The 23253-nt window shown below is 44.2% G+C and overlaps 1 protein-coding gene across 7 annotated transcripts in view; it reads left to right on the top strand.

The window, feature by feature from the left end:
- Nucleotides 1–23253, top strand: part of LOC135915697 (organic cation transporter protein-like) — a 268323-nt gene that overhangs the window by 39873 nt on the left and 205197 nt on the right. The window contains exon 1 of one of the 7 annotated variants that reach the window (XM_065448833.2): nt 4269–4390. The exons of 5 other annotated variants lie outside the window; for them this stretch is intronic. The gene's annotated coding sequence lies outside the window, so the exon portion shown is untranslated. Of the gene's footprint in view, nt 1–4268; nt 4391–15407; nt 15425–23253 lie in introns of those variants that run through there. One more of the 7 variants, XM_070528579.1, reaches the window with a different exon arrangement.

The raw sequence follows: 23253 nt of genomic DNA, 5'->3' as shown, positions 1-23253 counted from the left end.
TTATACACTTTTCTCTTGAGGGATAATGGCAGCCTGCTATTCATGATCTGAGAATGCTTGCCAAACGCACCCCAGCCCATCTTATTCTTCGGATTATTTCAGTCTCATGATCCGGATCCGCGGTCACTACCTGCCTTAAGTAGATGAATTCCCTTACCACTTCCAGTGCCTTGCTACCTATCGTAAAGTGCTGTTCTCTTCCGACACTGTTAAACATTACTTCAGTTTTCGGCAGGTTAATTTTTAGACCCATTTTAGCATGCTTACTGACCTGGAGAGGCAAAGCCTCTCCAGGTCAGTGAGCATGCTTCTCAATTGGTCCCCTGAGTTACTAAGAAAGGCAATATCATCAGAAAATCGCAAGTTACTAAGGTATTCTCCGTTAACTCTTATACCAAATTCTTCCCAATCCAGGTCTCTGAATACCTCCTGTAAACACGCTGTGAATAGCATTGGAGAGATCGTATCTCCCTGCCTGACGGCTTTCTTAGGATTTTGTTGCTTTCTTTATGGAGGACTACGGTGGCTGTGGAGCCACTAAAGATATCTTTCAGTATTTTTACATATGGCTCGTCTACACCCCGATTCCGTGATGCCTCAATGACTGCTGAGTTTTCGAATAAATCAAACGCTTTCCTGTAATCAATTAAAGCTATTTATAAGGGTTGGTTATATTCCACACATTTTTCTATCACCTGATTGATAGTATGAATATGGTCTATTGTTGAGTAGCCTTTACGCAATCCTGCCTCGTCCTTTGGTTGACAAAAATCTAAGGTGTTCCTGATTCTATTTGCGATTACCTTAGTAAATACTTTGTAGGCAACGGACAGTAAGCTGATCGGTCTGTAATTTTTCAACTGTTTGGCATCCCCTTTCTTATGGATTAGGACTATGTTAGCGTTCTTCCGAAATTCCGGTACGCTCGAGGTCATGAGGCATTGCGTATACAGGTTGGCCAGTTTTACTAGAACAATCTGCCCAGCATCCTTCAACAAATCTGGTGTTACCTGATCCTGCCCAGCTGCCTTGCCGCTTTGCATAGCTCCCAAGGCTTTCTTTACTTCTTCCAGCGTTACTTGTGGGATTTCAAGTTCCTCTAGACTGCTCTCTCTTCCATTATCGTCGTGGGTGTCACTGGTACTGTATAAATCTCTGTAGAACTTCTCAGCCACATGAACTATCTCATCCATATTAGTAATGATATTGCCGGCTCTGTCTCCTAACGCATACATCTGATTCTCGCCAATTCCTAGTTTCTTCTTCACTGCTTTTAGGCTTCCTCCGTTCCTGATAGTATGTTCAATTCTATCCATATTATACTTGCTTATGTCAGTTGTCTTACGCTTGTTGATTAACTCGGAAAGTTCTGGCAGTTCTATTCCAGCTGTAGGGTTTGAGGCTTTCATACATTGGCGTTTCTTGATCAGATCTTTCGTCTCCTGCGATAGCTTACTGGCATCCTGTCTAGCGGAGTTACCACTGATTTCTATTGCAGACTCCTTAATGATGCCCATAAGATTGTCGTTCATTGCTTCAACACTAAGGTCCTCTTCCTGTGTTAAAGCCGAATACCTGTTCTGTAGCCTGATCCAGAATTCCTCTATTTTCCCTCTTACCGCTAACTCATTGATCGGCTTCTTATGTAGAAGTTTCTTCCGTTCCCTCCTCAAGTCTAGGGCTATTGGAGTTCTTAGCATCCTACGGTCACTGCAGCGCACCTTGCCGAGCAAGTCCACATCATGTATGATACCAGAGTTAGCACAGTGTATAAAGTCTTTCATATCTAGTCTCGTCATTCGGGCTCCTCCACGTCCACTTTCGGCTATCCCGCTTGCGGAAGAAGGTATTCATTATCCGCATAATATTCTGTTCTGCAAACTCTACTAATAACTCTCCTCTGCTATTCCTAGAGCCTATGCCATATTCCCCCACTGACTTGTCTCCAGCCTGCTTCTTGCCTACCTTGGCATTGAAGTCGCCCATCAGTATAGTGTATTTTGTTTTGACTTTACCCATCGCCGGTTCCACGTCTTCATAGAAACTTTCGACTTCCTATACATCATGACTGGATGTAGGGGTGTAGACCTGTACGACCTTCATTTCGTACCTCTTATTAAGCTTCCGTAAGTTTCCGTTCCGTTTTATGTTCCGTGCATCAAGCTCCAAATTTAACTCATTTTTGAGCTCTTAGACCTATTTGAGAAGCTCATCCGGGAGAGCCTCCATTTTCTTCAGCCTAGCATCGACATCACAGTGCGGGCCGATTGACTCGATTCCCTCTCCATCCTCATCCGTGCCTTCGTCGGCCTTGAGGGCCCACACTCCCAACACTGCACGCTTTCCCGGCTTTCTTGACATTTATTGCACGGCTTTTGTAATGCAAAAACTATAATGCTATAATAATGCAGAGCGCGTGCCTTCTAGGAAAAACCGATTGGCACAGTATTTTAATCCTTAGAATGCCGCAAGGTAATTCTCACCAACATTTTAAAAGCAATCAATACCGCACAGATTTAAGGTGTGCCAAGTTCTCGCTCCTGTTCAACTACGAAGCCACGCTCTCACGTTCCTACCAAAGCAATAATCTCGATACCAAAGCACATACAGTAAAACCACTAATAGGTATTATTCTTGCCACTTTCAAACTACTATTCAAAGGCCATAAAGACTTAAATGTCCCCCTCGGTTTACCTGTTTAAACACGTGACGCGAAAGGACGCTGTGACGATCCTGCAAAACCAAATTATACACGAAACACACCCTTGCACATGGAAAATGAAAGAGAAAAAAATGGCAACTACCGAATTAATATTTTTCGGGTAAAAAATAAGGAAATAAAAAAACAGAAGCAGGCTCAAAGCATGCACAAAAAAATCTTATGATTTCGTCGCCCCCACGGAGCCCTGGAAAAAGACGTCCAACCGCCAGACGCGTTCATACTTCGGGGTCCCAAAGTGCTCGTGCCATTTACCGGTTGGAACCATAAATTTGAGCGAGGGTGGGACACGCTCTGCCCACGGCGCCACCGTCATTTCATTTCATTTTCATTTTCATATTGCAACTAGTGCCGTAACATAGTGTTGTTGAACCTAATATTATTCCCTCTAATATTTGCCTTATAGGGGTCGATTGTTGACTCATAAAATGTATTGAATGAATGAATGTTTGTATTAACAGAAAGTAATACAAGGAATCTCTGTCAAAGAGGCTGACAAAAAGGCACGAATGCCTGACTAAGTGCCAGTCCCCTTTTGCAACCCGTTCCCAGTGCACAAAACACTTAAGCAGACAGGGTAAGCATGGTACACAAAGTGTATACATACGCAAAAAAATGAAAAGCACATGACATACGTAACAGAAATCTTGAATGCGATTTATGTACAAAAGGATGAACAGTCGTATCTGAAGCTACAACAAATACGCGTTCACTTTTTTTTTAAAGTGCTTAGAGACGGTGATTCATACATTATAGTTAATAAGCCATAGCGATGATTCAGAAAATCAGCAACTATGAATGCCTGAATTTGCATGCCGTAATATGTACAAATCTTGCACTTGGAGGGTAAGTGCCTTGTGTTGTATTTATGTTCATTAGGGAGGTATACTCCAAAAATGGCGCTTTCATTGAGTCGTACCGCTTTAAATATTGCAATGGCTGCTTTTTATTAATAAGATTTTCTGTCGCTAAAATACAATTCTTAAAAAGCGGAACTGTGTGGTTTCTATAGGGCGCATTCTCAATTACATGAATCTCACGTTTCTGCAAGGTTAGTAAACTGTGGATGTTGGTTTTCGTCGTGGTACACCAGAGAGATAAACAACATTGGAGGCTAAGCTTTTACTGCAGAAACAGCATCAGTAAGGCGCTAATGATCAGGGGAAATGGCACGGCAGCTTGAATCGGGAGATGGTGAGCGCGTACAAGCAACCTGCCGTTCGACCGAGGGCTCCGTTAGCCTTGAGCACGGCTTCAATCTTGCATTGCGCAGTGTGCGACGAGGCACGTCGCCGCATGAAGCCGGCGCGTTATGTGCTCCCGCTCAAGGCATCCCCGCCATGACGGGAAGTGTCAGTTGAGGCATATTAGGTCTTTGCATCGTCCCACCACGAGCCAAAGGCGCCGTGTGGGAGACCACTGCGAGGTTTAGCGGGACAACAAGGCCGCCTGTTATGACGTCGTCAATTGTTCATCGGGCGGCTGCTGACCTCTTTGCGTTAGTTCGCGGCACGCAACTGGTGGCAAGATTATTCTTTCGTCAATGCAGAGAACTTGTGCGTCTCTTCAGCCAGTCTCCCCTGTATCTGTATACTAAGGAGAAGAGGTATGCTGCCATACATGGTGGTTGTGTTCGAAAGCGCCCCAGTTCAGAGGCCTTTCCGTGGACAGGTAAGTTACACAGCAGTGACGAATGGCGTTATTTCCTTAGGCTTACTTCTGGTATGGTTAGCGAAAGGCTGCTATCACGCATCCGATCTACTCATGGCCATTGAAAGGGGCGCGGTAGGCAGATACGGGTTGTCAGAGGGGCTTGTAATTTTGTCAAATTTCTATCACATAATATTTCTTGATATTGGCAGGTGTTTAGTAATTGCATTCTTTATTACCCAGGCCATGAGTAGACAAAACAACAAAAATTGTTGGAAAACAATGACAAGTGTTGGTATTGTAAGCTTTTATATTTATCTGTCTTCATATGTATACCAAGGAACATTTAAAAAAAGACAAACAACTAATGCAATTAGAGCGTTGAATCTTGTGTCAAATATTGTTCAAAATATGGGCTTTTCCTGAACCAAAATATTACCATTCGTATTGCAGTTCGCTTCCAAATAAATTTCTGAACGTTTACATTGTGATTTGAGAGTAACTTGTGAAGAAAGGCTTTTTATTTTAAGAGATCTACTCGCGGCTACATAATTATTTTAGTTGAGTAGACGCAATGAACACAACTTAATAAAATCTTGGAGCAAGAACTTTTTGTTGCGTAGACAGTGTTCCACTGTGAGCAAGAACAACGTTTTCCAAAGGTTGCCTTTAAATGTTCTATGAACCCCCGACCCTAAAATGCATCAAGGGCCTAACTTTCAGTATCGTTTACGCTAGATTCATTCGCAAAATCATTCCTGGCTCTAGCGTTTCTCTTTGACACGATTTCGCGTAATTGGGCGAGACAGCAACGATCTTCGTGAGCCTTGGCCTCTTGAACTTCAACTCGTCTACTTGCCAAATGTTGTTTCTGTGCCGGCGAAGGCAATGCAAGGAGAACAGAAGGGCGTATTGCGCGGCACAATGTTGAGCCAGTTAACAGAGGGAGGGCCAGTATAACGCTCGAGCTTCTTTGACAAAATATAATAAGACAGCGTCGAACGCATTTTTCAGGCCGACAAATACAACTATACTATACGATATACAACGGCTCCTGTTCAGTTTCAGGACAGTTGAAGCTGTCGATCGGCATGTACTAAATACGTGCCGCGAGGAAAAATGTATATCTTGTTGGCCTTGGTACTTTTTAACTCTATATAAATATTATTTCTTTCAACTCTGTTCATAACGCCTAAAACTGATATTCGCCCGTAACGTTTTGCCTATAATATAGGGGGATAACGTTTGCAACTATAAGAGCATCCGGATATCCACCTACTTGAATAGCATAAGTCAAAAGGGTATCCAATATCCGCGTAAAATTATCGCTATTTGACTTGGGCAGCTTCAGTCTTACGTGATCATGTCCTCCTGTTTAACGGTTATTTATGCTGAATATTCCTATAATGATATCTGTTGCTTACACGCGATGCGACGATGGCATCAATGGCGTTTTGTTAGCAGTGGTCTTGCGCACGCTGATGAATTTTTCTGTACTCGAGAGTTCTTTATTGTGCAAAATAATAAGGTTACAAATTGGGATTATACATACATGCAGAGGGGAGTCCCATGGTCAACAGGCTGTACACGCGACTTCCCATTACAGATGAGTAGGACATGTAAATACAAAGTAGCTATGGGCAGAGACACAAGACACCGTAATAAATTAGTCACTAGCTAACGCTGTAAAATATTTATTGACACAAAGCAATTATTAACATAATGATAATGATGAAATTATTATATTGTGTGCAAAAATTTATGGAGGTTTGCTTCGAATGTGTAAAAATTAGACAATATCTTAATGTGACTCGGTAATGAGTTCCAATGTAACGTGGCTGAAAAATTAATAGCAAATTTACCATTATTCGTTGTAGATACTAGTAATAAATAGCTGTTGGTAGAGGCTAAACGGGTGGACGTAGAGTGTGTATACTGGCTGTTAGTAAGTATAGGGAATGGGAGCTTTCCTTTAAGAGCTCTATGAACAAGTATTCCAAGTTAGTATTTATTGAGTTGCTGTAAATACTTTTAGAGCTGAGCAATGGAGGTGCTTGCGATGTGTATCTGCTACGTGTAATGCTGCGAATTGCTTGATTTTGGGTATACTGTAGGGCGGATAAATGTATGTGATACGTGTTCCCCTATTGTGATATGCAATAATTAATATGCGTGTTCATGAAGGCGTAGTAGAGGGAGACGAGCGTCTTCACATTAAAGAAATTGCGATCTTTAATTAATATTTTAGTCTCATATGCTGCCTTCTTTGCTAAGGACAAAACATGCTCTTCAAATTTTAGGTGTTTATCTAATATGACGCCTGCAAGGGTCCCAGAAGACTGGAAGAATTAAAACATTCTACTTTTCTACAGAAACGAAGACGTTAAAGAATTGAAAAATTATAGGCCCAATAGCTTACACCCAGTATTATATAAAATATTTTCACGTGGTAGTGACGGTGAAGAAAGCAGCCAAACTGAGAAAGACGAAACTTGCGTTTTATTGGGCGAACTTGTGCCCTCAAAAACAGGCTGCACTCAAACAATGGTGACAGCGGCGAACACAATCGGCGATCGTCGAAAATCTGATCAGCGGGTCAAGCGGGTCGGCTTTTATACATCAGTTCTCGAATGTTCCAGAGTAATCCCGGGGACCCGCGTGCCTTCCACAAAGTTCTACAATATTGGCGTCGCGCACACATGCGATCAGATTACACAAGGTTCGGTCACAGACAGCAGATGGAAACATCGATACCATCCCAGCAACTTCCGATGCATGGAGGCGCGTGCTGCGCTGTGCCATAACATTTGTTAGGCGATAAAGCGGCGTCCCCAGATAAACACAAACAAGTACACGTGTCAATATTTACCAAAATAGTCTCCAATAGAATAAGGGCAACACTGGACTTTAGTCAACCAAGGGAACAGGCTGGCTTCAGGAAGGGATACTCTAGAATGGATCCCTTCCATGTCATTAATCAGGTTATCTAGAAATCCGCAGAGTACAATAAGCCTCTCTATGTGGCTTTCATCGATTACGAAAAGACATTTGATTAAGTAGAGATACCAGCAGTCATAAAGGCATTACGTATTCAAGGAGTACATAATGCTTACGTAAATATCTTTGAAAATATGTACAGACATTCCACAGCCACCTTAATTGTACACAAGAAAAGCAGGAAGATACCTGTAAAGAAATGGGTCAGACAGGGAGAAACAATCTCACCAATGCTATTCATTGCGTGATTGTAAGAAGTATTCAAGCTATTAAACTGGGAAGGCTTAGGAGTAACGATAGACGGCTAATATCTCAGCAACCTTCGGTTTGCCGACGGCATTGTTCTATTCATCTACAATGCAGACGAGTTACATAAAATGATTGAGGACCTTAACAGAGAGAGTGTAAGAGAGGGGTTGAAGATTAATATGCAGAAGACAAAGATAATCCTGAATAGCCGGGCAAGCGAACAAGAGTTCACCATCGCCAGTCAGCCTCTAGAGTCTCTGAAGGAGTACGTTTACCTAAGCCGATTATACACACGGAACCGCCTGACCATAAAAACGAAATTCCCAGAAGAATAAAAATGGGATAGAGCGCATACGGCAGACATTGTTACCTCCTGACTGGAAGCTTACAATTATCATTGAAAAGGAAGGTGTACAATCAGTGCATTTTACCGGTGCTGATATATGGGGCAGAAACTTGGAGACTGCAAAAAAGCTTGAGAACAAGTTAAGGATCGCGCAAAGAGCGATGGAAAGAAGAATGCTAGGCATAAAGTTAAGAGACCGAAAGACAGCGGTTTGGATCGGAGAGCAAACGGGTATAGCCGATATTCTAATGGACATAAGAGAAAAAAATCGAGCTGGGCAGCTCATGTAATGCGCTGGTTAGATAACCGTTGGACCATTAGGGTTACAGATTGGGTACCAAGAGAAGGGACACGCAGTCGAGCACGGCAGAAGACAAGGTGTAGCGATGAAATTAGGAAATTCGCAGGGGCTAGCTGGAATCTGTTGGCGCAAGACAGGGGTAATTGGAGATCGCAGGGAGAGGCCTTCGTTCTGCAGTGGACATAAAACAGGCTGCTAATAATGAGTTGATACAGAGGAAGCTGGGGTAAAAGCATGCATACACGCAGGTTGAGGTGCCTCCACCTGCCTTGATTACAGTAACCGCAAGTTACGCAATGCAGAAACAATGTTACGTAATAACGAAGTGTGTTTTATACATACGAGTTCCTCGTGTCTGAAAAATACAAAAGTAGACGCCTAGTGTGTTACTAAACTAGGGATCCTGGAAAATGTTTACGCTAATTTTGTGGGAAGTGTTGACGGCCAATATAGGATGAATTGTAAGAGTTAGCAAGTTTCGGTAAAGCACTGTGAATCTTTTGCTCACCATATTTTGTTCTTGAACGAGAACCCTTCTATAACTCTGGATTTCTGGTACTACTGGTGTGTTCAGCGTCGAACTGGCAATATGTTCTAAAGTATACAGGTGAAGACAAAAAATTGTCGGCCAGGGAAGCATGCGATAAAATGCCAGCCGGCGACACCAAACGGCCGGCGGGCACCCGGTGCCGAGGATGGCGTTCGAGTAGCATTTAAATCGCTAGGATGGCAGCCATTGAACATCCACCGGAAGCCACCTTTCGAGCCTCGGAAGCTGCCGCAAACCTTGCTCCCGCCGCACCAGCGGCGCGGGATTGTAACAGATGGGGAACGATAAACAGATTATCGCTTTCGACAAGGTCCATGTCCCAGATGCAGTGCGCAGGAAATTTCAGCCTGGAATGTGCTCGTCATGATAAGCGATAACATTTCGCAAGGATCGCACAACTGCACAAGTGGATGCGCAACAACTGTGAACTTGGCGAAATAAAGCGCGAACACTAGTCTCGACACAAGGCGTCTGCCGTCAGATGTCGCTGTCAGTAATTTTCCATGCATAGGTAGTGATAAAAGGTTGATATAGAAGTTTTAAGAAAAAGAAAGGATTATGGAGGTGAATGCGAAAATGCTAAAATGAAAAACACATGAAATTTACCTGAATAAATCAAGCAGGCTAGGTGAGTATTTGTCAAAGCCCCGTTTCAAAGTGGATTCCGATAAATCATCATCGTCACCACCATGCGCTCCTATGGTTCACAGCGTTTTGTTCCTGCCTACAGAAAGTTTGTATTGTATGCTAGAACATGCAGAAGAATTTAATTACACAGGCCGTATATCGTCGGTATGTTATAACGCGCAAAAAGAGTCTCACTGTGGTGCTTGGTATGGGACACTTGTCATTATGTGCGTTATCTTTACTGCATTAAGAAAATTGTTTACAAATTTGAGTGAGTTGTAGTGTGCATTGCGAGGTGTGTATAAAAGATGTGAGAAGCAATGAATAGTAGATAAATATATAATTATTTTTATTTTCGTTAGTAAAAGGTATAGATTTCGCATTAGCGTTTTCGTGGTAGGATTTTTAAGTATGATTTAAGTGAAGAGATTCAAAAGTTTGCACATGGGACCTTTCTGTTTTTCGGTAACTTCAATAACATTAACGTTGAATATCGAACCAACATTTTATGGAACATCTGTACACTCTCCGGCAAAGATTACCGCTGTTATTGTGGCAAAGTTTGCTTTGACGAAGTTCTATTGCAAGAAAGTGAGCAAGCAAGCAGGCCTCCCTGCCCAGGTGCCACCAGTTATTAGCAAATAGACAGCATCACATAGTGGGGTGCGCAACTGGAGGAACAAAGGTATTTTCGAAAACATGCATCACCGCATGTGCTTGAACTGTTTCATTCCGAACCGATAGCCGTTATTATTTATTCCGTTTAGGTTCAGGTTGAATTGAGCCATGTTTTAAGAATATCGGTTTGTCCTTGCGTTGAGCTCCGGCAAAAATTTAGCATCTAGTGCTAAATTTCTAGTGCTTCTAGACTTATTGCGCACATTTCTCGTTGACATCATTTGTGCTGTGCGGATGGCATGTTGTTGCCCATGCTCTGCTGAAACCAGCTTAACAAAGGCGCTATAGATTGTATTTTCTTTATAAATTAGGTTATGTATTTTTGAGGATGTTTGAAGAGAGCCGATCTTAGCAGCAAATACATGTGACCCCATGAAACCGTCTGGGCCGTCCTCTGCGTCTTATCATATTTATCTAGGGCATGTACAGCCCACATTTCTTGAGGCCGCATTTCGCTGCATTAATCTGAAAACCCCAGTACACGTTAAATATTGTTTCGAGTGCATTCTGATAAAGAAGTCTGCCTTCTCTTACGGACCAAGGATTCTTTGCCTGGGGTACCAAATAGAAGCAGACAAGCGGCCTCAGCCAGTCTCCTTCTCGCTGGTACAGCTCCCATCGCACAGCGGCAGCCAAAACGGACAGTGCACTAAACAGTGAACAGTCAGTGTAAGTACGACAATGCGCACCCTCGAAATTCTCCCTCGGCATCGGAGTGAACTGGCAGAATGGTAAGGGAAGCACTACCGCACCCGCTTAAGGTGCGAGTCCAAAGATACGAGGATACACCAGAGGTTCGCCGTGTAGTAGTGCTTCATTGTCTGTACAAGGCTGTAACAGATTTCTGTGTATTCATGTTCTTAATATTTATTTATTTATTTATTTATTTATTTATTTATTTATTTATTTATTTATTTATGTATTTATTTATTTAGCTGCCTACATTAGTTCACCCGAGGACTAAATTGCACGGTGGTATGGAAAGAACGAACGAATTGCGCTGAAAGAGCAAAGCTGCGGTCCAAAGCCGAGCGCAGCACAAACAAGACTATGATGATGCCGACGGTGATGATTATTTATTGGCATACCATTAGAAACGTAGGAATACTAAATAGTCCCCCAGCCTTCTTGAGATAATCATGTGTGCTATACGTGCTTATCGTTCTAGAATGTTCCATACATCTACCTAATCTTTTCTGTCTTCTTTAAAACTCCGGACTTTCCAATCTCTTTCCTGCTCTTTTCACACCAATACTCTGAACATCTGTTGCTTATTTTTTTTAAAATAATTTACAGATACTGTTGGTTGAAGTCAGGGCCAAGACAGGAGTGGGAAAACAATGATCAAAAAACAGGCAATACACAGTGCACAGAACAAGAAAAGAAAATATCTCGGCTGTTGAGCGGTTAATGCTTCCAAGAATCATAGTTGTCGCTTGGGCGTCAAATAGAGCATGTAACCCCAAAGAATAACTTAGGGCAATGTTTTCAGTGAACATAGGGCGCAACTCTTCTCATTCAGTGTATGTTGTAGCAAAGCTTCAGGGAATCGTTCTTTGCACACCATTTTTATCTTGTCACACGGGAGGCGACACCAACGGTTGATAGATGGGGCAAAAAGAATTCATGAAGACGTAGGTAGCAATTTCCTTCATCTTAAGGGCTACATCCTATTCCCGTTACATTTGCCCTATTGTCACGACGACTAGATATGTATACTAGATATGTAGGCTGTTGGTTCTGTGTAAATGTCCGTGCTTACGGCTCTGCCATTTAGATAGACGTTACGTAGGAAAGCACTGCGGGCGTGTGTCCGTCGCAGTGAAAGTTTAGGCCAGCCGAGCGAGCTTTTTGAGTTCGCTATCACTACTAGGAAACTTGTAATTATGAGCCACAAAGTGAGTAGCACGATTCTGAACGGCTTCTACGCGGTGAACAAGATTTCGGGTGCGTGGATAGTGCTTGCGCACTCGAGAATTGGCTGAATGTTCGATAAATACAGGCGCTCTTTCACGTCTTGAGGCGCACATCTGAAATTTCTGCGGGTGAAGTTGATGATGATGTGGTATTTATTGGCGCAAAACCACCGCTGCGGATGAAGAGTACATACGCTTTTAAAGTTATTGCTTTGATATGCAGATTCCCTGCTCAGTCTGATAAAAAAAATACACCTAAATGTTTTGCTTCAGTTGTGGGCGGGATGACCTAATTATGCAAACAGTGCAAGGCTAGAAACGATATGCTTTTCCCAGAAAATTGGGTGTATGACATAAACTACGGTGTAAGACATAAACTACGTGCACCAAGTATATATATTGTTAAGGTCAGCTCGTAACGCTCATTTATCATATTTCAGTGATCTGCGCAAAGGTTGATTTTTTAGGTTAGGCCGGCTCTTTGATAAGAGGGGAGCGATTTTATTGGCAGCTAAGACAGACAGGCCCACCTGGGCTGGCGCACTCTAGTCTGATACGCTGTACTGGGGAAGAGCGAAGAAGGTGGGAAAGTTGGAAATGGATGAAGAGAAGGGAACTGAGTGGTTATACACATTAGTCGGCGCTTCTACTAGATTCGCTCGTCCAGTTTGGTTCATGCAGAAACTTCAACAGCTCTTTCATTGTCCGCTTTGCTGTTGCCGTATCCTGCCATAGGCTGAAAACAGCGTCCTCTGACAGTAGCTGCCTGCAAGCGCTAACTAGCAAATTATCCAACGTCCACCACTCGAACATGTATGCTGGGCAGTCAAATAGTGTGCGTTCAAGCGTTTCAGGCTTCTGACAGTGTTCGCAATCAGCGCTGTTCGACTGGCCGATGAGGTGCGCGTAGCGCCGGTGTTAGCAACATCGAGCCGAATCCTACGTAGCAATGACGCTTTGCTCGAGCTACCTTGGCGGCAAGCCGAATTTAGCGCCTCGGTCGGTCACACATGGGCGTCTGCGCAGCATGTCAGCGTGGGATTTGCATGTCTTTGTAAGGTCCTGCATGATTGCCTTGATCAGTGAGTTAGTGTGAGGTCGCGAGTAGGGAATAACCTCTTCCTCACAGGCAGACAATGCCGATGTCCTCACTTTCAGCCAATTCATCGCCAGTTACGCCACACTGACCAGGCACGCAATGAAAAAAGATGACGTATACATATTTCGCGGGGCACTGTTAAGAAGTTGGGCGATTACCAGCACGATCAGCTACTATGGTCTTTTTTTAAAGATGCATTTTAGCGCGTACAACGCTGCTTTCGCGTCGCAGAACATTATCTATTTAGGAGGTTTCTGGCTTCTCATAAAGCGGACAGCCTGCCACGTTGTTACGTTAGCAATTATATGGACACTCCAGGCGCATTTCCACTGTAGTCGTCGGCGTCGCCGTGATGTTGCAGCAGGAGCTTCAGCATGTTGCCTGAACTCCTTTTTTCTTGCTTGCACAGCTCCCGGATTTCTTCGCTGACCTCGCCATTCCTGCCTTGATTGGGGAGCATCGTGCATCAGACAGACACGTCGCAATCACCAAGATGAGACCGCCCAAGGATGCGATCATCATCGCTTCTATACGTGCGGAGCCCCCCCCCCCCCCCTACTTCGATGGTTCTGCTGCGCACTCACGTGTATGCTCCTACCGTTGCAGACCCCCCCCCCCCCCCCCCCCCCCCATAAATGAGGTCGTGCGACCGGTGGCGACAAACCTCGGCGGTATAAAGCCTCTGCTCTTGAAGCGACCCGGCAGTAGGCAATGCAGCAACTTTCAGCACGTTGCCTAAACACCTTTTTTCTTGCTTGCACAGCTCCTGCATTTCTTCGCTGACCACGCCGTTCCGGTCTTGATCATTGCGCATCTTGTATCAGACGGCATCCTGCATCAGACGGACACGTCACAATCGCCAGGATGGGACCGCCAAAGCATGCGATGGCGTCGCTACTATACGCGCGGACACCCCTACTCCGATGGTTCTGCGGCACCCCCACGTGGATGCTCCTAGCGTTGCACCCCCCCCCCCCCCCCCCATAACTGAAGTCATCACACCGGTGAAGACATGCCTCGGCAGTATAAAGGCTCTGCCCTTCAAGTGACTCGGCAGTGGGCAACGCAGCAGCAGCTTTCAGCATGTTGCCGCCTTTCCTTGCTTGCATAGGTATCTTACCTCAACAATTCGTACTACATCCGATCCAATGATGGAGTCCTGCTGCTGCTGTGTTACTCACAGGATTATTTGCGCCGTAGTACTATGTGAAATTACTCTCATGTCGTCACTTCTCTCAGTCGTTTCCTGAGGAGCCGGGACGTTGAGATTATTCCTGGCCACAAAAAAACACCGTCCTCAAAATTATCTCTTAACGCCCTCAGGAGGTCGGCTGAAGCGGCAGTGTCAAGTGGTGATAACCTTTCTCTTGCGCACATTCTCGCCGATTTAGTTGCCTTTCAGAAAAGTATGTCACAAGATATAACTGAAATCAAAAAGACTGTCAAAACTTGTTTCGACGTATCGCAATGGCGTGCGGCTTCTATCGAGAACTCATCTTCAGAGATACTGACTGAGCAAGATTGTGATCAGCTTCGTACAGAGTTGGCCGGCTTCAACCGCATTTTTGGCGAACTAAGAGATACATATGACGGCTCTGAATGCTGTTCACTGAGAAATAACATAATTACTCATGGAATACCTGAAGACAAGCACGAGAATCATGACGGACTTTATTCCAATATCGTGATCGTGTTCGCCTACAAACTTGCCGTTGACTGTCCCTGTATTGAACATTTTCATAAATAAGGCAGGACGCGCACTGGGCGTTTTCGTCCTATCCTTCTACTGTTGTTTGTCTTCAGCGATAAGCAGATGCAGCTAAAGAAACGATTACATACGGAGACATTCCGGATTGAAACTTCCCGAATATTTTTCTTCAATACTGTGTGTGGTTAGTAAACAGTTACAGGACGCTTGTGTTGAGCAATGGAAGAACGAATTGGTTGTTGAGATGAGGTTTGACCATTTATCAATTGATAACGTGCATTATAACTAGGACGGTGCCTCGAATAGTTTAGTGATGAGTCCTGATTTCTATTCAAGAGCAAAGTGACCAAACGTCGCTTCATCTTCAGGTTGACAATGCCATCAATCTACCGCACATCTTGTGCTTCCGATTGTTAATGCTCAAAGCATAATTAAGAAATGTCCATAGTTTTTTTCGCTAGTTTCGTCATGTTCTCTTTATGTTACATGCATCACAGAAACGTCGTTCCATGAGGACATTCCTGACTCAGGATTCACTCCTCCTGGTTACGTTGCTCTCCGGTATAACTGACAGAATAAAAAAGGTAGGGGTGCCACCTTGCTTTCACATGCAGATTTTAACTTTAAGGTATTACTGGGTTCTTATAATGTAGAATCAGTTTGCTTCAAGCTACTAATGCATAAGCAGAATTTAGCGGTTTGTGCTTTTTATCGCCCTCCTGATAGTGCTTACAACTTGTTCAACATTTCGCATGTTATACATGACCATAGCCTTCACAGTTTTAACTTAATCCTTCCTGGCGAGTTTAATGTTCCCGGCATTCACTGGCCTTCCCTCACGCTTTCCGCTAGCGAATTCTTGCTTGTAGAGATTTAATTGGATGTTCTTTATAACATAACGTGACACAGATAGTTCATAAGACCTCGTGGTAGAACTGCATACTTGAGTTACTGTTTATCAGTAACCGTCTTCTTCATTTAGGTTTCAGCTATAACATTTTGGAAGGAAGCTCTGATAATGTATTTCTGGTATAACCTAACTCGCAGATCCCACAGGTACGCTTTAGGTATTCTACGTTTTGTGATTTCATACAAGCCGACGTTACCTATATCACTGACATCCTGGCAGATAACTTTGATCATTTTGTTTCATTCAGTGCTGAGTGTCATGTTCACGGTCTTGCTGAATTTTTTTAGTCGTTACTGAAATTATACATTGACCATTACGCGTTTCCGTCAAAAACAAACAAGGGAAATAATAAGCTTCCTTCGATTATTCGGGATACTTTTCAACAGACTACTAAAATCAGACCAGTCTAAAGCTGAGGTTGGCGCTTCTTTCGAACAAGCCAAGGAAAAACTTCGTACTCGGACTACAAATGCTAAAGATTTCTTTTTTTTGGTGCAAATAAGCATGCTGCTAGATTACCGAGCCTATTAATAATGACCCCGTTGCAGTTCCGAGTGCCTTTAACTCATATATCTAGTCTGTTTTCACCCTCGATAACCATGCAGTCCCAGATTTCAGTTTTGGCGCACCGGCCAACCCCCTAGCTGATATTATAATGAGTTCTGATAGCGTCTCATCTTTATCTCGAATCTGGACATGAAAAAGAATACTGGTTCTGATGGCATTCCGAATTTTTTCGTTATTGACACTCACTATAGACAGCGCAGAACATTACTATATGCTTTCAGAAATGCTTATACTATGCCAAAGTTGCAAATTCATGGAAAACAGATAATGTTCTAGCTAGCTTTTTTACAAATCAGGAGATAACGATCTACTCTCCTATTACAGGCCGTTATCGCTTACCCCACACTCATATAAAATGTTAGAGCAACTATTTACAAACGTATCACAGAATTCTTCATTCCAACGACGTTCCAACATCTGCCGAGCATGGTTTCCATCGCGGACACAGCACTATAAGGCTGTTAGTTGATTTTGTTCATGATGTCACTTGTATTCTGTATCTACGTAATCAAGAGGTTGTCATCTTCATTACCTTTTCAAGAGCTTTTGACTGTGCACTTTAGTCAAAGCCACTGATAAAACTGAACGCCATACTTAATAACCACCGTCTTGTTTTCTGGATAGCCAGTTTTATTCATTGTCGCTCACAATTTGTTTCTTTCAATTCAGTAGAATGCTACCCTGTTGTCGTCACGACAGGTGGTATTAACGGATCGGTCTTAGACTATCTTTAACATAAAATAACGACCTACCTTGTAGCACCTAGTCTAAAATTAGGCTTTATGCAAATGACTCTGTACTGTATGCAACCACTAATTGCATTGATCACCGCTACCGCCTTGACCAGTCCCTCATGTCTTTTTTTTTAGTTCTGTGTAAAGTATTGCAAATCAACATCCACTGCAATAACACAGTCGTGGTGTCATTTACCGACGGATGGAGTCTTCTTGCTTTGACTCTTCTTTTAAAGGCATAGTGCTTAAAAGAGTGTCCGAATATATGTATTTAGGCACTAATTTGAAGACATGAATTCTCGCACTACGTGATGCACACAGCAGAAAAAAGACTTGTTCAAGAGTTATGTCATAAGAAGCCAACAAACACTGACACCAAGGACAACATAGGGGAAATTAATTGTGCTTAATAAATCAAATAAGGAAACGATAAATAAATGGAAATTAAAGTGGATGAAAAAAAAAAACTTACCGAAGGTGGGAACCGAACCCACAACCTTCGCATTTCGCGTGCGATGCTCTACCAATTGAGCTACCATGGCGCTGTTTCCCCATCCACTTTCTTGGGTAAAAATGTGTCCTAGTAGAACCCTGGGAGTGTTAGTCAGCGCCACCACTATCAGACCTTGGCGGCAGACGTGGAGCGTCCTTTTTGCCGTATGCGTCACGAGAACGTGATCTTTTTGGGTGAAGGCAACTGGTGTAGGGGTTGAAGGACGGACTTCGGGATGAAAAAAACAAACTTGGGAGGGTTTATTTTACATTATGTACAGGGAGGTGAGCGACAAGTAACAGTCGTACAGTCATTACGGGCCGGCAGCAACTCGGACGCTGCGGCCCGCGGCAAGAAGTTCGAGAGAGGTGAATCAGGGAATCAGGGACTGCTCTGGTCTCTCTGGAACGCTTCTTTTAAACCCTTCGAGCACTGGAAGTCGCGTCATGTTCGACCAATGGGAGAGTCCGCTCAGATGACGCCACTTTCAGCCAATGGTTGGCGCCCGTATCGCGTTGTCACACCCGGCGGCTCTCTGCGGTCTTGCCTCGCAGTGGTGCAATGCGCTTCTTCAAAGGAGGAGAAGGAGGGGGCACTCATGCTACATTGTCCAAGGGTTCACCTGCTCCCGGTGCTACGGCCCCTCAGCGGTAGCAATTGTCTTCTTCAAAGGCGATGAAGAGGTGCGCTTGGGCCTTCCCGGCACGTCTGGCTGTCACGGCGCATTACCGCCGTCTTGGTTTGGCACCCACTTCACTTCCAACAATGCCGTGCTATCCCCTCGCTTTCTGGAAGAGTCAAGCAGAGAATAGCTACCGGCGGCTTACAAACTTGTTTGCACGTGAACTTGTTTGCTCGGGCGCTCCTCTGGAATGTGCTTTCCTGCTTCTGCATTCCTCAATTAGCTGTGCTGCGATTCTATGTGGTCTGGGGAACTCGAAGTAGCCTCAGGAAACGGCGCCATATCTAACACTGGTCAATTAACCCACATATGCTACCTGAAGGCATCAATGTAGCCGCATTCGAGACCCTTGTTATGTAATAAACGAGAAGAAAGGTGGTTAACCAAGGGGCCCGATTCTAATTAGTCATATCATAAGAACCCAACACTGACACCAAGGACAACATAGCGGAAATTACTTGTGCTTAATAAATGGTATAATGAAACCATAAATTAATGAAAATTAAAGTGGATGGAAAAACAACTTGCCGCAGGCGGGAACTGAGCCCACAACTTTCGCATTTCGCTCAACTGCTCAATTTCGCTCAATTCTTAGAGCATCAAACTCGTTGTTGGTTTCTTATGATATGGCTAATTAGAATCGGGACCCTCGGTTAGCCCCCTTTCTTCTCGTTTATTACATAACGAGGGTCTCGAATCCGGTTACATTGATGCCTTCAGGTAGCATATGTGGGTTTATTGACCAGTTGCCTTCACCCAAAAAGATCACGTTCTCGTGACGCCTACGGCAAAAAGACGTTCCACGTCTGCCGCCAAGGTCTGTGAGTGGTGGCGCTGGCTAACACTCCCGGGGTTCTACTAGGACACATTTTTACCCAAGAAAGTGGATGGGGAAACAGCGCCACGGTAGCTCAATTGGTAGAGCACCGCACGCGAAATGCGAAGGTTGTGGGTTCGGTTCCTACCTTCGGGAAGTTTTTTTTTCATTCACTTTAATTTCCATTTATTTATGGTTTCCTTATTTCATTTATTAAGCACGATTAATTTCCCCTATGTTGTCCTTGGTGTCAGTGTTTGTTGGCTTCTTATGAAATGACTAATAAAAATCAGGCCCCCCGGTTAACCCCCTTTCTTCTCGTTGTTCAAGAGTAGTAACTTCTGGGAGGCATGAATGGGCAGTAAGCAGCAGAAACTTTATTGAAGCGGATTGGGTATTACCGCGTATGAAAGAGTAAGAAGGAACCTATCTGGAAAACTTCGTAGATAGCCTTCTTTACAGCAGACACTACCTTGCCCGATGTAAATGGAAAAAATAAAATGTTACCCGTCGTAGAGGCTAAGGTACAGCCTCCTGTATACTTTAATGCCTGCCCAATGGCGCCGAAAACGCAGGGAACCAGTGGTCGCGCCTAGTTCTATCGCTCACCACGAGTGGGCGGTGCTATCCAGAATAGGGAGATACGAAAAACGATCGCCGAACTACAGAAAGCACTCCGAGAGCACAGGCAGGTAAAGGAGGCTCAGTTGCCGCAGGCTGAAGTGGCCAGTAAACGGGAAATATACCGGGAGAAAAAGTCTATGAACCAAAGAATAAAATCTTCCTTAGCCCAGTAAGGAAGCCTTCATTCTGGTGGGGCCACCTCATGTGACCCTGAAAGCTTCCTTACTGAGGGGCCGTCAGTGAAGGTTTTCTTGGTGCTTCGTCAGCGTAAGGTATGTCCGAAGCTACCTTCATGCTTCCTTACGCGGCTCCTAGCTCCGAACGAGCGCCTCACCTCACTGCTTAGCGACAAGACGTTTGCTTGCGTATGCACGCTGTCGCCGACCTGCGGAGAAGCGCGAGCACGGTACGTCTTGGCAGGTATGTTCGTATCAGAGAGAGAGAGAGAGAGTGTGATTGTGAAGAGGAAGAGCCGCTCGTATCAGCACGTTCGGCATGAGTGGCGCTCCTAGGCGTTGCACGACGCCGGCGTTCCAGCGTTGCTGGAGCCATCAGTTTGCGCTATAATGTTGAACTTTTTTACGTTTAGTAAACAAAGCTAGAAGAAAATGTGCACGCCTCTCTATATTAGCACTTCAATTTAAAAATTATGGGACGATACAACATAATTTATTGAATAATGGTGTTCGCGTAAAGCTCTTAAGAGGTCATCTCGAACCCAGGTACGCGGCAACCATTCCTTACGTAAGGACGGGCGAAGGGAGCTTTCAGAGTGCGCTTGCTTCCTCCATCGGTCCTTCGCTGTAAGGAGGCCTCACGTAAGGTCAGGAAGCGGTCGAAGGAAAGGAACATATCAATGTTTGGGCCTAACTTGCGATTTGAGCCTTCAGGATGTAGCATACGCTGTACCATGTTTGCACCACACAGCATTTGAAACATTGCCAAATTAATCTTAAGATTATCAGCGAAAGGACGTTTCGATAATGAACTTCGCCGATGAAAGCGTCTTTTTGCTCGAGGTGCAGCAACCGCTGCTTTATCCTCTTTTCGTCAATTATTGGAGAGCACAAGCGAGCCTTTGGCGAACTGTAATTGACGAGCTCCACGGGCAGTCTTTCCTTTACTAGAGTAGTAGTACTGACTTCTCGACCTGAAGATCTGGGGTAACGCTGCGGTGTACTTCGACTAGGCAGACTTAATATTACTTCGCTCCTCATATTTTCGTACGCTCGTGTTGACATGTTGCGCATTACAACAGCATGACGTGTAGCCAGTTCTGATCAAGTCGGCTTCACTTTCCAGTAATTGTTCACTTGTTTTAAAAGTACTGAAGCATCAAGGTCATTTTCGTTAGCCTTTTTGGTGACTTCTAGAAAGGTGCTTACACTACAGCCTTCCTTCAGCTTTTGGAGTTCTTATTACTTGTCCACATACTTTTTTAGTCTCTGTATCTGCGATTTAAGGTCACGTTCGTTCCCTACGTCTCCACTTCTGACACTCCATGACTAAGACTTAGGTTCGATAAGGCCCTTGCGCTTGCACTGCTCGATGCACATTCACTTTGCATGTTGTGGCAGTCATACACCCTTAGCTGGGTAACCCTTAGTATAGGTGCACAAATTCGCATTTATAAGGTACATTGTAACTAATATATTATAAGTTACATTGTAACTAATACAAAATATAAGGTACGTTGTAACCTTTATATTACAAGGTACACTGTTACCCTTGAAAGATATGCAGCTTTAGAGGTTACGCTGTAGTCCTTCATTTTCTGAAAGCAAATGTATACGCGAGCTCCTTTCGGAAGGAGATACCGCTTCCCCTGCTTTCCCACTTCGCTCTTCATCATTTGAAAGCGCATTGTCGGAACACAATCCGTCAGACACCTGCTATAACGTGGCGCGTTTTCGTATACGAGAACAATCCAAAGCACCGCCCTCGCGTTTTTTCAATGCTGCGTTACTCCTACTGGGTTTGCTACGTGATTGAAAGTACGCTGAGTACTCGTCGAGAACACTAGGAACCACATAATTTCTTCAGTTTTCTTATCCTGCACACTTTAAAATCAGACGCAACGAAGTGACGACTGCAGACTTTGGAGTAGCAGGACGTGAAATTCGGAGTCCAATTGTCCCTAGATATAACTTTGAGCCATTTCTCTCGAAGTTCTCATCGCTCGGAATTTCATGAAATGAGATGCCCGCCACCTTTCTCTTAATGTACGAGGTGCATCCAGGTACACAACAATACGCCATTCGACTGGATATCAACTGGCAAATCGCCCTGTCAAATCACTTACAGTAGCATAACTCACTCGCGACCACGATGTCTTCTTTTCGGCAGAACGCTCTCATTCGCGTTGCTGCTAGACGTCCATGATATTGTCACCATAGCGACAGTCCTTCAATGCCCTGCCAGAGCTCACCGCGTCAATCGAAGGCAGAAGACAAGTTTTTTCCCAGCCATGGAGAGCTGCAGAAAGGTGGTCGCTCAGCAAACCAGCGAACTGTCTGCAAGCGAGGCAAATGAGTATTGTCTCGATTTTATACTAATGGAGACACCCAATTTTCCGCACCTTTGACTTTGCACGGCGGCTAGCGAACTGCATGAACGAATGAATGAATGAATGAATGAATGAATGAATGAATGAATGAATGAATGAATGAATGAATGAACGAATGAATGAATGGATGGGTGGACGGACGGACGGACGGATGGATGGATGGATGTTATGAGCTTCCCCTTTGGAACGGGGTGGTGGGTTGCGCCACCAAGCTCTTGCTCTTATACTACCTTATGTCCTACCAAGGTTAAACAAAATAAAACACTATGGACTACCACACCCAAATTGTCTAATCCCCTATTGTGAACTGTGCTGCTCTACGTCTCCGTTTTTTTTTGTGGTTTCACTACTTTTCTTCCACCAAACCTCCGATCGCCTCTTACTAAAGCCTATTGCGGACATGTTCACTTTTCCACTGCTCCCGCTGAACCCAAGGGCTTCAAGAGGGCCAGTGGTGCCTAAATCGACCACTCGATAGACGTCTCCACATTCTAATAAAACATGCTCCATAGTTTGCCTAGCTTTACCGCAGCAAGCACAGGCTTATTCTTTCTTATATCTCGCTTTATAGGTGCGTGTTCTAAGGCATCCCGATCTCGCTTCGAAAAGTAATGAGCTTCCCTTTGAGTTATCATAAATTGTTTATTTCCTGATTTCGTGTTTTCCTCTTAAATAAGTACTCATCGCAGGTTTCTTTTCCATTTCCGCCAGCCGTGAGATTATTTCAGCCTCTCTGACTTTCCGCTTGACCTTCTTTGTTGCTGTGTTGGCCACCCTACAGGCCGCATACTTGCTGGTAAGCTTCTTAGTTAATTTCCTCCACTGTGAATCAATGTTTTTCGTGACCAGATACCTGAACATTCTCCCAACCCATTTACTTTCTTCCATATTCCTCAGCCATTCTTCAGACTCAATTTTACTGCGAGCTTCCCTCACTGCAGAACTAGTGCAGCCCATATCACCCGACACAGCTCTATTTGTGGTCTTCCCGTGAGCGCCCAATGCAAGGCGACTCACTGA

This window comes from Dermacentor albipictus, unplaced genomic scaffold, assembly GCF_038994185.2.
Source record: "Dermacentor albipictus isolate Rhodes 1998 colony unplaced genomic scaffold, USDA_Dalb.pri_finalv2 scaffold_13, whole genome shotgun sequence".
In the NCBI taxonomy this organism is placed as follows: Eukaryota; Metazoa; Arthropoda; class Arachnida; order Ixodida; family Ixodidae; genus Dermacentor; species Dermacentor albipictus.
Note: the sequence above shows the minus strand (reverse complement) of the source record. Positions and strands in the feature narration are given on the sequence as shown.